Source organism: Rhinopithecus bieti, unplaced genomic scaffold, assembly GCF_001698545.2.
Source record: "Rhinopithecus bieti isolate Rb0 unplaced genomic scaffold, ASM169854v2 scaffold_23234, whole genome shotgun sequence".
Classification (NCBI taxonomy): Eukaryota; Metazoa; Chordata; class Mammalia; order Primates; family Cercopithecidae; genus Rhinopithecus; species Rhinopithecus bieti.
This window is the reverse complement of record NW_016810724.1, coordinates 304,196-314,997: the sequence shown is the minus strand read 5'-3', so window position 1 is coordinate 314,997 and position 10,802 is coordinate 304,196. Positions and strand designations below refer to the sequence as shown.

The 10,802-nt window shown below is 40.0% G+C and overlaps 1 protein-coding gene across 1 annotated transcript in view; it reads right to left on the bottom strand.

Moving 5' to 3' along the window:
• The window catches only part of LOC108542602 (WD repeat-containing protein 72), a gene marked incomplete at its 3' end in the record, with an annotated part of 90,430 nt that extends 79,658 nt beyond the window's left edge, over positions 1-10,772 (bottom strand). Inside the window, exons 1-2 of the mRNA XM_017892681.1 lie at positions 10,689-10,772; positions 9,979-10,117 (exon numbers count right to left, since the gene is read on the bottom strand). The remainder of the gene's footprint in view (positions 1-9,978; positions 10,118-10,688) is intronic.
• Positions 10,773-10,802: the final 30 nt, after the last annotated feature.

The following is a 10,802-nucleotide window of genomic DNA, read 5'->3' as shown; positions in this document are numbered from 1 at the left end:
AAAAAAAAAAAAAAAAAAAAAAAAAAAAAAAAAAAAAAAAAAACTTTCACGAAAAGAAGAGTCAATCAATGCAGCAAACTTCATTATTGTCATTTTAAGAAATTGCAAGAACCACCCCCAAACTCCAGCAAACCACCACCCTAATCAATTAGCAGCCATCAACATGGAGGCAAGACCCTCCTCCAGCAAAAAGTACAACTTGCAGAAGGCTCAGATGATCATTTGCACTTTTTAGCAATAAGGTATTTCTAATCACAATATGCACATTGTTACTTTAGATATTATATTATTGCATACTTAATAGGCTTTGATATGCATTGGGAATCCAAAATAAATTGTGTGACTTGCTTTATTGCAATATTCACTTTATTAGAGAGGCTTGGAATCAAACCTACAATAGAACCCATGATATCTCCAAGATATGCCTGTAATGCCTAAGTTTAAATCACAAATCTTATACATTTGCTGGTTCTGTGACCCAACGAGCTTATTTGGTCATCCATAGAAGGGGATCAACTATCTATTGTAACTGGCTGTAATGAGTAAGGAGACAGCATGTACCAATGAGTCAGGCCCTCTAGTCAGTAAGCCTGGATTCAAATGCCAACTCTACCAATCTATGTCCTTGGGAAGGTTACTTTACAACTCTGTGTTGGATTTTTATCAATAAAATGAGGATAAATAATATCAATCTAATACGGTTGATGTGATTAAATAATCCTTGAAAATCATTAATTAATTAGTAAGCATTCAATAAATATTACTCTATTATCAGAAGGCTTTTAAAATCTCAAAATCTGTATGTAAATCCTGCTAAGTAAACAATATTAAGATAAATGAAATTCTTGTCATTTATAATTCTTCATTCTATCATTCATAACTTACAGTAGATCCCATCTATGAAGTGAATTAAGTAGGAAAGATAAAGATAAAACTTCAAAAGTATCAAATTGGCAAAGTAAAATAATTTAAATTTAAAAAACAATTTGATTTTTTTCAAAAATCTACCACATTCTCATCTAATATGAGTTGAATTGAGCCTATCCAAAATTTATATGTTGAAGCCCTAACTCGGAGTACCTCCGAGTATGACCGTATTTGGACAGGGGTTCATAGTGGATATAATTAATTGAGGATGAGGTAATACTGGATTGGGGTGAACTCCTAATCCAGTCTGACTGGTTGTCATATAAAACAAGGAAATGTGCAGACAGACACACACACAGAGAAAGTCAGGTAAAGGTGAAGGCAGAGGTTGGGGTGACTTCTACAGGCCAAGGAACACCAAAGATTGACAGCAAACCTCCAGAAGCTAAGTGAGACATGGGACAGAATCTTCATCTCTGCTTCAGAAGGAACCAACCCTGCTGACACTGTGATTTCAGACCTCCAGCCTCCAGAACTGTGAGACTACATTTCTGTTGTGTAAGTCACCCAGTGTGTGGTACTTTGTTACACATTCCTAGAAAAGAAATACAGCATTTGACAGACTTTGTTTCTTTCGAGTCAGAATGTAGATCTCAGTAACACATGTACCAATTCCTGAAACATATACTTAAATTTCAGTATGAATCACACAGTTGGTCATATACCAACATCTATTCTCTACCTCTTTGTGTAATAAATCTCTTTTCCATCTACATTATCGGCTCCTTAAGAAAATAATGTATTCATTTATTAATTTGATAATTAGTATCTAGTTAAGCCCTACTAAATGAAAGACAAAAAAACACAAGTTTCTGCTCTCTAGGAATTCACAACCTATAAGTCAAATCCTAAGTACGTAAAGAACCAACGTAAAGGAGGTTGGTAGAAGCATTTCCAAGGCACAACAGCAAAGCAAGTTTCACTCCCATGACTGTCAACGGGTCATCCCTTACACTTTGGCTTCTCGTGGAAAAATCCTGTGTTCTTCCAAGGACTAGTTATCTTCTTCCTTGGCCCTGACATCTACTTCCCTTCTTTCAGTTTCAGCACAAGTTGACACTGGAAGTCAGTCCACTGTAATTATAACAATCCTTTTTTCCTCCCAGAATAAGCAAATGGCAGGCACTCCCATAGGCAGGAATATAGGCCTATATGGACAAGGCCTATTTGGAGAATCCTCCCTAATGCCCACGATTCTAGTGTTTTCTGACTCTGTCCTACCAACCAGGAACACCTGCCAGGAAAGACTTTAAACTCATCTTTTGCACTAAAGGATTCTTGCAGAAGCTAGGCCAAAACAGACTTTCATCAGCAAGGCTATGAATGCAGAATCCCAAGGTGGTTTGGAAAAAGTGGTAGAGGAAGTATAGGATTTGAGGCTCATAATCTGAAGGAACTGTAGCCTTTGTAGCCCTTGTGAACATCTTTGTGGATTTTCTGTCATGAGCCAAGACAAGTCCCACCTCTGTTTCATAGTCCCTGTCTCACCACTTTATTATTCAAAATTTTCTCTAGTCCTAGTTCTTCCTACTTTCCCTTCTTCCTAAACACATCCCACCTTCTGTCTTTACTGTCCTTGCTTCTTTTCCTCAGTGTTAAGGCACAGGGTTATATGCTCAATTCAACAAGTGTTTACTGAATGCCAATTGTGTTGTAGACCTTGTGCTGGTGGCTTTCCTATGCATTTTCTCAAGTAATCTACACACCTACCATTACTGTTATTAGGTAAAGAAGGCTTGGTAAATCTAAATCCCCCGGCTAGGATTACATCCCTAGATTTGTATGACCTCAAAGCCCATCCCATTTCTTAAAGGCTTTGAAAATAAGAGTTCATAATGATGACATCATCATCTGTTTATACTTCCATACAGACAAGCCAGTCCACCTATTTCTTTAAAGAAAATGAAACAAAACAAAATAAACACAACTTAAATTCAACCACAAGGGTGGTTAGGATGCCAAATAACTCTTTAGTCTAAGAGTGACATGGCATCCACAAACACTCTTTAGTCTAAGAGTCTTAATCTATAAAACCTATTCATTATATATGTGGAAGTGTATGCATGGGCCAGAGTGTTTTCAAAGCATCAGAACTTAATACAAAAACACTACAAAGCTCATTGTAACACTAGTGTCATGGAAAATGATTCATAATACACAATGTGAGGTTTCCACATTGGGGTGATTTCAATGCAGTTTATGACATAAGAGGTAGCAGAGGGAGACAGGAAAGGGCTTGCCTGAACCTACAGGCCAACAAAAACCAGGCAATATGTGGTACTATAGCACTTTCTAAAACATCCTGGCCTCTGCTTATTCTAAGAAAAAAAAAAAAAAATCCCTGGCAAAGGGGAACCCTCTTCTCTGCTTGATTTCTACTAACCAAAGATGTCACTGTCCAGTGATATAAAGAAATTCTGTCCCTAGGGCATAAATAAATATCCAACACCTATAGTTCATGGGTGTAGAAGAGCCTGAGAGGCCTGGAATCGATCCAATCCATTTTAACTAGCAAGAAACTACCTGGTAATACCTTGTTTGTATTTCTAGGAGGAGGAACACAAGAAACACTTATTTCATTCCACACAATAATTCACCCCAATCAGAGAGAGCACAGCAAGGGCAACAGCATCTCCCAGCTGCTGATTGCATCAAAGGCTTGCAGCACAAATTCAATTTTATGATGTTAATCTTAGCCTGCCACTCAGAAATTTTCTCTGAGGGATATGATTTTTCTCTGGATTTCATTTTAAGAATGATTTTCTTCATCCACAATCAATAAAGATATGTTTTCATCAAAAGACTCTATCTTGGTAGAATTCAATTGGCTATTTCAACACCTTTTGGTGACACAATATTAATTAAAATAGTTTATGTTGCACCTCAACTGGAAAAAGAGGCAGTGAAAATAGCAGCTACTCAGAACACATGTTCTATATACATCAACATGGAAGGCAGAAAATAATTTTCTCCTTCCCCAGGCAACAGCTATTAGCTATTCAAGAGAGTTGCTCTAAATTGGTTTATCTCTGTGATCTCAATGGAAAAAAGAATGAAGTCCTTCCTGTTTACATTTTTTTGTTCAATAGGAAATCAAAATGCATATAAAGAAGATACTTTAAATGCTTACATCCCAGTTCCTCAAGAAGAGGAGAAATAATTATCAGTGTGCCTATGTGGCATAACGGGTTAGTAGGGATCACATTTGTTATTTCCCTTAACCAAAAATTGATGATGCTATTACAAATTCTTTTTATTTTCAATTTTAAATAATAATTACAGGTAAATACATTGTATTTCTCAAAAGCAGGCATATAGATTCTCAAAAGCAGGCATATAGAATTAGCACAGGGTTTTGCACATTTAAGAAAGAGGAGAAAACTATGCAACGCATTACAGAAAATAAAGCAATTTTGTTTTAACAGTGGTTTGGGAAGTGGCAGTTAATTCATTTAACACAGATTTATGAAGCACCTACTGTGTTCTTGACTCTGTTCTCCTCTTGAGAACGAGATGAAGGCCCCACTTCCTGTCCCATGATGCTGATAGATCATGGGGCCTCCATTACTGCAGAAAGAGAAAGGGTAGGCCTGGTTCCCACAAAGCAGGTAGAGAGTGCAGCAGAGGCTGCACTTAACCCTGCTGGGAGGAGATCAAGAAGAGTTTCTCCAAGGAAGTCCAATTACTGAAACATTCAGCTGGCAATTTACATATGCCGTCTAATAAAGTGGGGTGCATAGCTCAGTCTCTAATAGAAAAGGTAGTCTCTATCAACCACACCTTCTCACTTCCCCACTCTGAAATTCATGATTCCTCTTAACATAAGAAAGTGGTAACAAAACGTAGGGGTACTGATACCCTAAGGAGAATATGGATTTCACAGGGCTTTGGGTAGATATCACTCAACAGTGCATTTATTCAAAGAATGACTTTAATTTGTGACTGTTCAAAGCATACTTTTTACTGGATTTATATTTAAAACAAAGAAAATCATCACATTAAGGAACAGCATGGAAATTTACAGACATCTAGTTCAAGTCCCTATTTTACAAATTAAAAAAGCAACATAAAGGTACACTGACTTGGTTAAAAGCAGAGAGTGAACCAGAATTTAGATTTGTCTAGATATTTGACCAGATATAACAAGCCCTAGACAGAGAGATTACACTGTTCTCCAAAAAGTCTATGTAAATGTGTACACTGATGCTGGGGAAAAAAAATTGGTTAATAAAAGAAGAAAGCTCCCAGCAGCATCAGAATCACCTGTGAGGCTTATTAAAATGCAGATTCCTAGGCCCCACACTGGATGAAATGAATCAGAGCTTTTAAGGGATAAAGTGCAAGAATCTGAATTTAAACTAGTTCTCCAAAGTAATTCTTATTCAAATTAGAGTCTAAGGAACTTGAATCTATCTCGGCATCCCCATCCACATGTATAACACAATCAATGAAATACTCAAATTAATTAATGAATTGAAGCAAAATATACTGAATGAATGAATGACCAAAAAGAACAATTCCCACAAAAAGCTCTTACTCATGATAGGTCTTCATGATCTAGGAAGAACCCATCCCTGGCCTGATCTGGGCCTTCCATAGCCAACAGGCCTACCCAGGCACCCTAATCTCAAATGACCAAAGCCTAAAGTACTTAAATTCTCTTACTGTCTACTACTGCCTACATGGAATGTAGGATTTTCCATTGTTGAGGGCATTGCAAAACACTGCATAAGGTCTTCTCTTTGAAATCCATGTAGAGAAAATGACCTAAAGGAGAAAACTCTAAGTATTTAATTATTCAGCAAATTGGCACAATCTTTGCAAGAGGAAAAACTCATGCGTGATCAAGTTGGAATTTTGAGGCAAGTTCTTCCAAATATAGAAGGATTTTAAAAGCTAACAATACTAAAGGAAAATCACAAAAGTGTAAAATTCTATAACAAATTCCTTCCAAAATGTTCAGTTTGCATGTTAGTGCCCCAAAGTAATGAATCAGTTTTTACCATACCCTCCACATGAAAATGTTTTCTAAGAGTCAGTTCAATAGCTCAAACTGAAGCAATGGCTGGGGCAGGAAACATGGCCCAAAAAAATGGCCACAGTTCTTACCATGTAAATGTAAGAATGTGGACTTATCCAGCAAGAGAACAACTCAAAGACAGAGGAACTCCTTTCACAGAGCCTGGCCCCAAAACATAGGCTAACAACATAGCCTTAGTAAAAAGAAAGTTTACAGTGGTTGGAAAAAAAGCTTAGTGGTGGTGGAAGCATAAAATCTCATATTTCATTCTAAACAACAAGAACAGTTAAAACGTTTCTTGGCCTGCTTTTGTAATATGCATGAAAGGCTTAAATCCCATCTCGATTTAGAGTAGTGTTCCCCTGTCTCTAAACAAGAGAATGAGAGGGATGGAAGGCACAACTTTGGTTGCACCAGGTAGGTTAGTGTTTTATATACAACTAAGTCTTCCAACTGTGTTGTGAGCCAGATACTCTTATAGGCTAGGCTTGAAGATTAAATCACTACCTAATAATGTAAAATAATAATAAGATCTCCATTTTACACATGAGGAAACTATAGCTCAGAGGTCAATTTGCTAAGGTCCCATAGTCAGTAAAAGATGGGACACAGTTTGCCATGATTTGCAGTTGTCATGTTCTCTCTCCCCAGCATACCTTAACATAAACTGCCTTAACCTGAAGTGCTTTTTCTCAGTACTTACACCTGGCAAACGTCCACAAAACTGGAAATTTCAAAACTAGAACTAAATTTTCACTGCTTTGAGCTTGCCCTGGTGGATATTTAGCACTCCTCAACTCTCAGCCTCCCCTTTGCTACTTTTATCAGAGCACTTATTACTCTGCTCTAATTATTCCTGCTACCTGAACTATTCCATGAATGTATGCTTAGAGGGCAGGAGGCCAGGGAGGGGTGGGGGGGTTCTTTTCTCTTTTGCACTCTGCTGGCAGCGAGCTTTACATATAACAATACATCAAAAATGTTGAAAGGGAAGTCAGAGAATTAACGTATTCGTTATGCATGAATATGGTATGGCTTCAAGAGCTGCCTCTCTTCGCTCCTCCTTCTTGTCCCAGACAAGTCAGTTTGTAAATGTTCATCTTGAGAGTAACTCTGAAGTACACACAAAGAGCAAAAGACAGACGGAAAAAAAATATCCTTGGCTATAGATGTGCGTTCTCATTTATACTAAAGCGATCTAAAATCATATGAGCTTTCAGGGCTAATATGGTTTGGCTTCATCCCCACCCAAATCTCATCTTCAATTGTAGTTCCCATAATCCCCACATGTGGTGGGAGGGACCCAGTGGGAGGTAATTGAATCATGGGGATGGTTTCCCCCATGCTGTTCCCGTGAGAGTAACTTCTCGGGAGATCGCATGTTTTCATAAGGCGCTTCCCCCTTTGCTCGGCACTCATTCTGTCTCCTGCCACCCTTTAAAGAGGTGCCTTCCGCCATGATTGTAAGATTCCTGAGGGGTCCCCAGCCATGTGGAAATGTGAGTCAGTTAAACCTCTTTTCTTTATAAATTACCCAGTCTTAGAGCAGTGTCCTTAGAGCAGTATGAGAAACGACTAACACATGGGCCCTCACAACTCACTGCCCACTCACAAGCAACCAAATGTCAATTAACCAAAAAGTTGACTGGTTCAGTAAATTACATCTCCCTCATCCTGTACTTGCTTATTGTTTTAAACACTTATTGTGTAGGGCTTTACATTTCTCCCAGTTAAATTTCAAATTTGTTAAAAAAAAAAAAAAAAAAAGAGAGAGAGAGAAAGGAAAAGTCAGTGTCAAAGCAAACAATTGCTACCGTTTACTGACTATATGTTAAACTGTAGATACTGTGCTGCTTACATTATGGGCATTGCTTCATGCGGTCCTCATAATATCAATATGCATTATTATCACTATTCTAAACATGAAGAAAATGAGTCTTAGAAAACATAAGTAACTTGTCTAAGGTCAGAGCTAGGAAACAAACAGATCCATCAGTCTATGAAAAACTCACAGTCTTAATCACTGCACTATACTGGTTAGGTGGGGCAAAGGTGGTGGTCAGCATGTGAGGACACCCTCTGGAAATGAGAGCAAATTCTAGAATCAGTGTTCCCCTACAGCAATGATACCTAGCTCTGTAAATGAAAATTTGCATTTTTTAGGAAAGTTCAAAGGGGTCCAAATGTCTTTTTAGACTAAGGATAACTCTCTCATTTTGAAGATAAACATGACACATGTAAATTAAGAACTCCTGGGTTCCCAAAATAAATTAGGAAGAGGACTTGCAAGGACTTCAAAGCTGACCTGGGGCTAGACCTCAGTGCACAGATAGATACTTTTAGTCCAGGTCTCCACCACAGCTGTCTGCTTCCAATTCAGCCTACAGAAGAATTGAATCTAGAAAGCTTAACAACTGGGAAAAAATAACCATACATACTGAAAAGGCCTCCAGAAAGGTGCCTTTTATGATGTACTGATAGAATTATTCCTAAAGGGCCGGGCACGGTGGCTCATGCCTGTAATCCCAACACTTTGGGAGGCCGAGGCAGGTGGATCACTTGAGATCAGGAGTTCGAGACCAGCCTGGTCAACATGGTAAAACACCATCTCTACTAAAAATACAAAAATTAGCCAGGCATGTTGGCGGGCACCTGTAACCCCAGCTACTGGAGAGGCTGAGTTAGGAGAATCGCTTGAGTCTGGGGGCCGGAGGTTGCAGTGAGCTGAGACAGCACCACTGCACTCCTACTTGGGAGGCAGAGTGAGACTCCATCTCAACAACAACAACAACAAAAATTAAAAGAATTATTCATAAAGGATGCCCCCATTGTGAGCAACATTATTACTAACATTATTATTATTAAATAACAGAAATTTCGAGTGCGTGAATTGTCAAACTACAAAGATATCTGAATGCAACAAACTTGAAATCTTAAAATCTTACTGATACCATTACTTTCAAGGTTCCTTTAAATTATTTCACAAGTCAAATGCACTCTTCTATTCCAGGAGGCATGTGTAAACTAGAACATCAGATTTCTAAAGCATTCAGTTCATTGGGTAGACGGTTAAAGGAAGATTTTACACACAGGGAGAAACTTAAGAGCCCCTCCCCTCCTTCCCCTCCCCACTCCCCTTCCCCTTTCTCCCTCTCTCCACAGGGTCTTTCTCCCTCACCCAGGCTGGACTGCAGTGAAGCATGCAATCATCGCTCACTGCAACCTCAACCTCTCAGGCTCAAGTCATCCTACTGCCTCAGGCTCCCTAGTAGCTAGGATTATGTAGTAGACGGATGCACAGCACCACACCCAGCTGATTTTTGTAGAAATGAAGTTTTGCTATGTTGTAAAGGCTGGTCTGGAACTCCTGAGCTCAAGTGATCCACCCTCCTTGGCCTCCCACAGTGTTTGAATTACAGGCATGAGCCACAGCACCCAGCCTAGTTAATATTTTCTTGACAAAATACTTATAATTTTAAAATATCTTTTCCAAAAGAAGTGAAAGCATTGGAACGCAATATAGAATATTAATTTTTAGGTTAAAAAAATCACTTTACTAGACGCCTTCAAGGGCAGTTCCCCTTTCTCCTACAGTCTTGGGCATTCTTTACAGAAGACTCTACTGGCACATTTTAATATTGAAGGAATAAAAAAAATACAAAGGAACAAGTGATGTTTACAAAAAAGCTGCACAAGACTAACTTAACCACAACTACTTGCATGACAGAAGTGGTCGCTTTCCTTTTCACTGGTTTGTAAGTGGTGAGAGCTAAACAGGGAAGAAAAGAATGGCTCTTTGGCATGTGACAATGGGAAGGGCTGGAGGAAAACACTTCAGGTAAAAAGATCCCTAACAGGTGACCTAGTCTCCAATCGTTGACCTTGAACTCACTTAGCACAAAACTGGGGGCGGGGGGGGGGCGCAAAGACAAACGTACCTACGTTTTGTTTAACAGAACATCGTTAACTGTATTGAAATGGATACAAAAATGCTTTAATAAGTGAGGAAGATGGTATAAGGAAGCAAGCACCTGTTTCCGAAGGAAGTATTCCCAGTGCATCACGTTTTCCAGATTCTGTCAGTGAAGACAGTCCCCCCTTTATCTTCCTGCCTCTCATCCAATCTTACAAGTGGCGAAAGTCTTGTCCCCGCAGTCCTTATTGCCGACTCTGCGAAGTGGCAGAGCAAGGAAAGTTTTGCCAGCCTCCGTCCCCACAGCCCCAAGCTGTCACACCCCAGCAGGCTTAGACCCACCCGGTCGTTTTCCCTGACCCTGAACTGAACTCAGCTTTAACATTAATTCAACCTAAAATTAAAGTTTTACAAAATAAATAAATAAATAAAATTAATTCAATCGATTCCCGAGTTCCAAGAAATCATCCTAACAGTGAAAGGCAGGTCCCTAAAAATATGTGGGGTAGACTCCTCCCAGGAGCACAGGTAGTGATACTGCCAGATGAGCGGCTTTGTTCACTCCTGATGCCACATCTGGAAAAGAGTTTGAAGAAGGACTTTTCCAATTTCCAAGTGCAAGAACTTAGAGCAAAAGGAAGGGGTTAGAGACAGCGCTGAGCACGCCCACCCTTTTTCTCCACCCAGCTATATCCAAGCGCGGGCCGTCCCCTCCTGCCCCGGGCTCTGAGGGCGGGAAGGCGCGCCGCTGCACCAGCCAGGGGCAAACGAAGACCCCCAGTCTGGGACCCGGCAGCCCGACCTGAGCTCTGGGGGTGCCTGCCTTACCTGAGCCGAGGGGCGGCGGAGCGGCGGAGGCCTGGGCTGCGGACCGGCAGCTGGCGGGTCTCGCCCCTAGGGTCACCGGTCCGGCCCCGGCCCCGCCCCCGCCCCGGTCAGCCC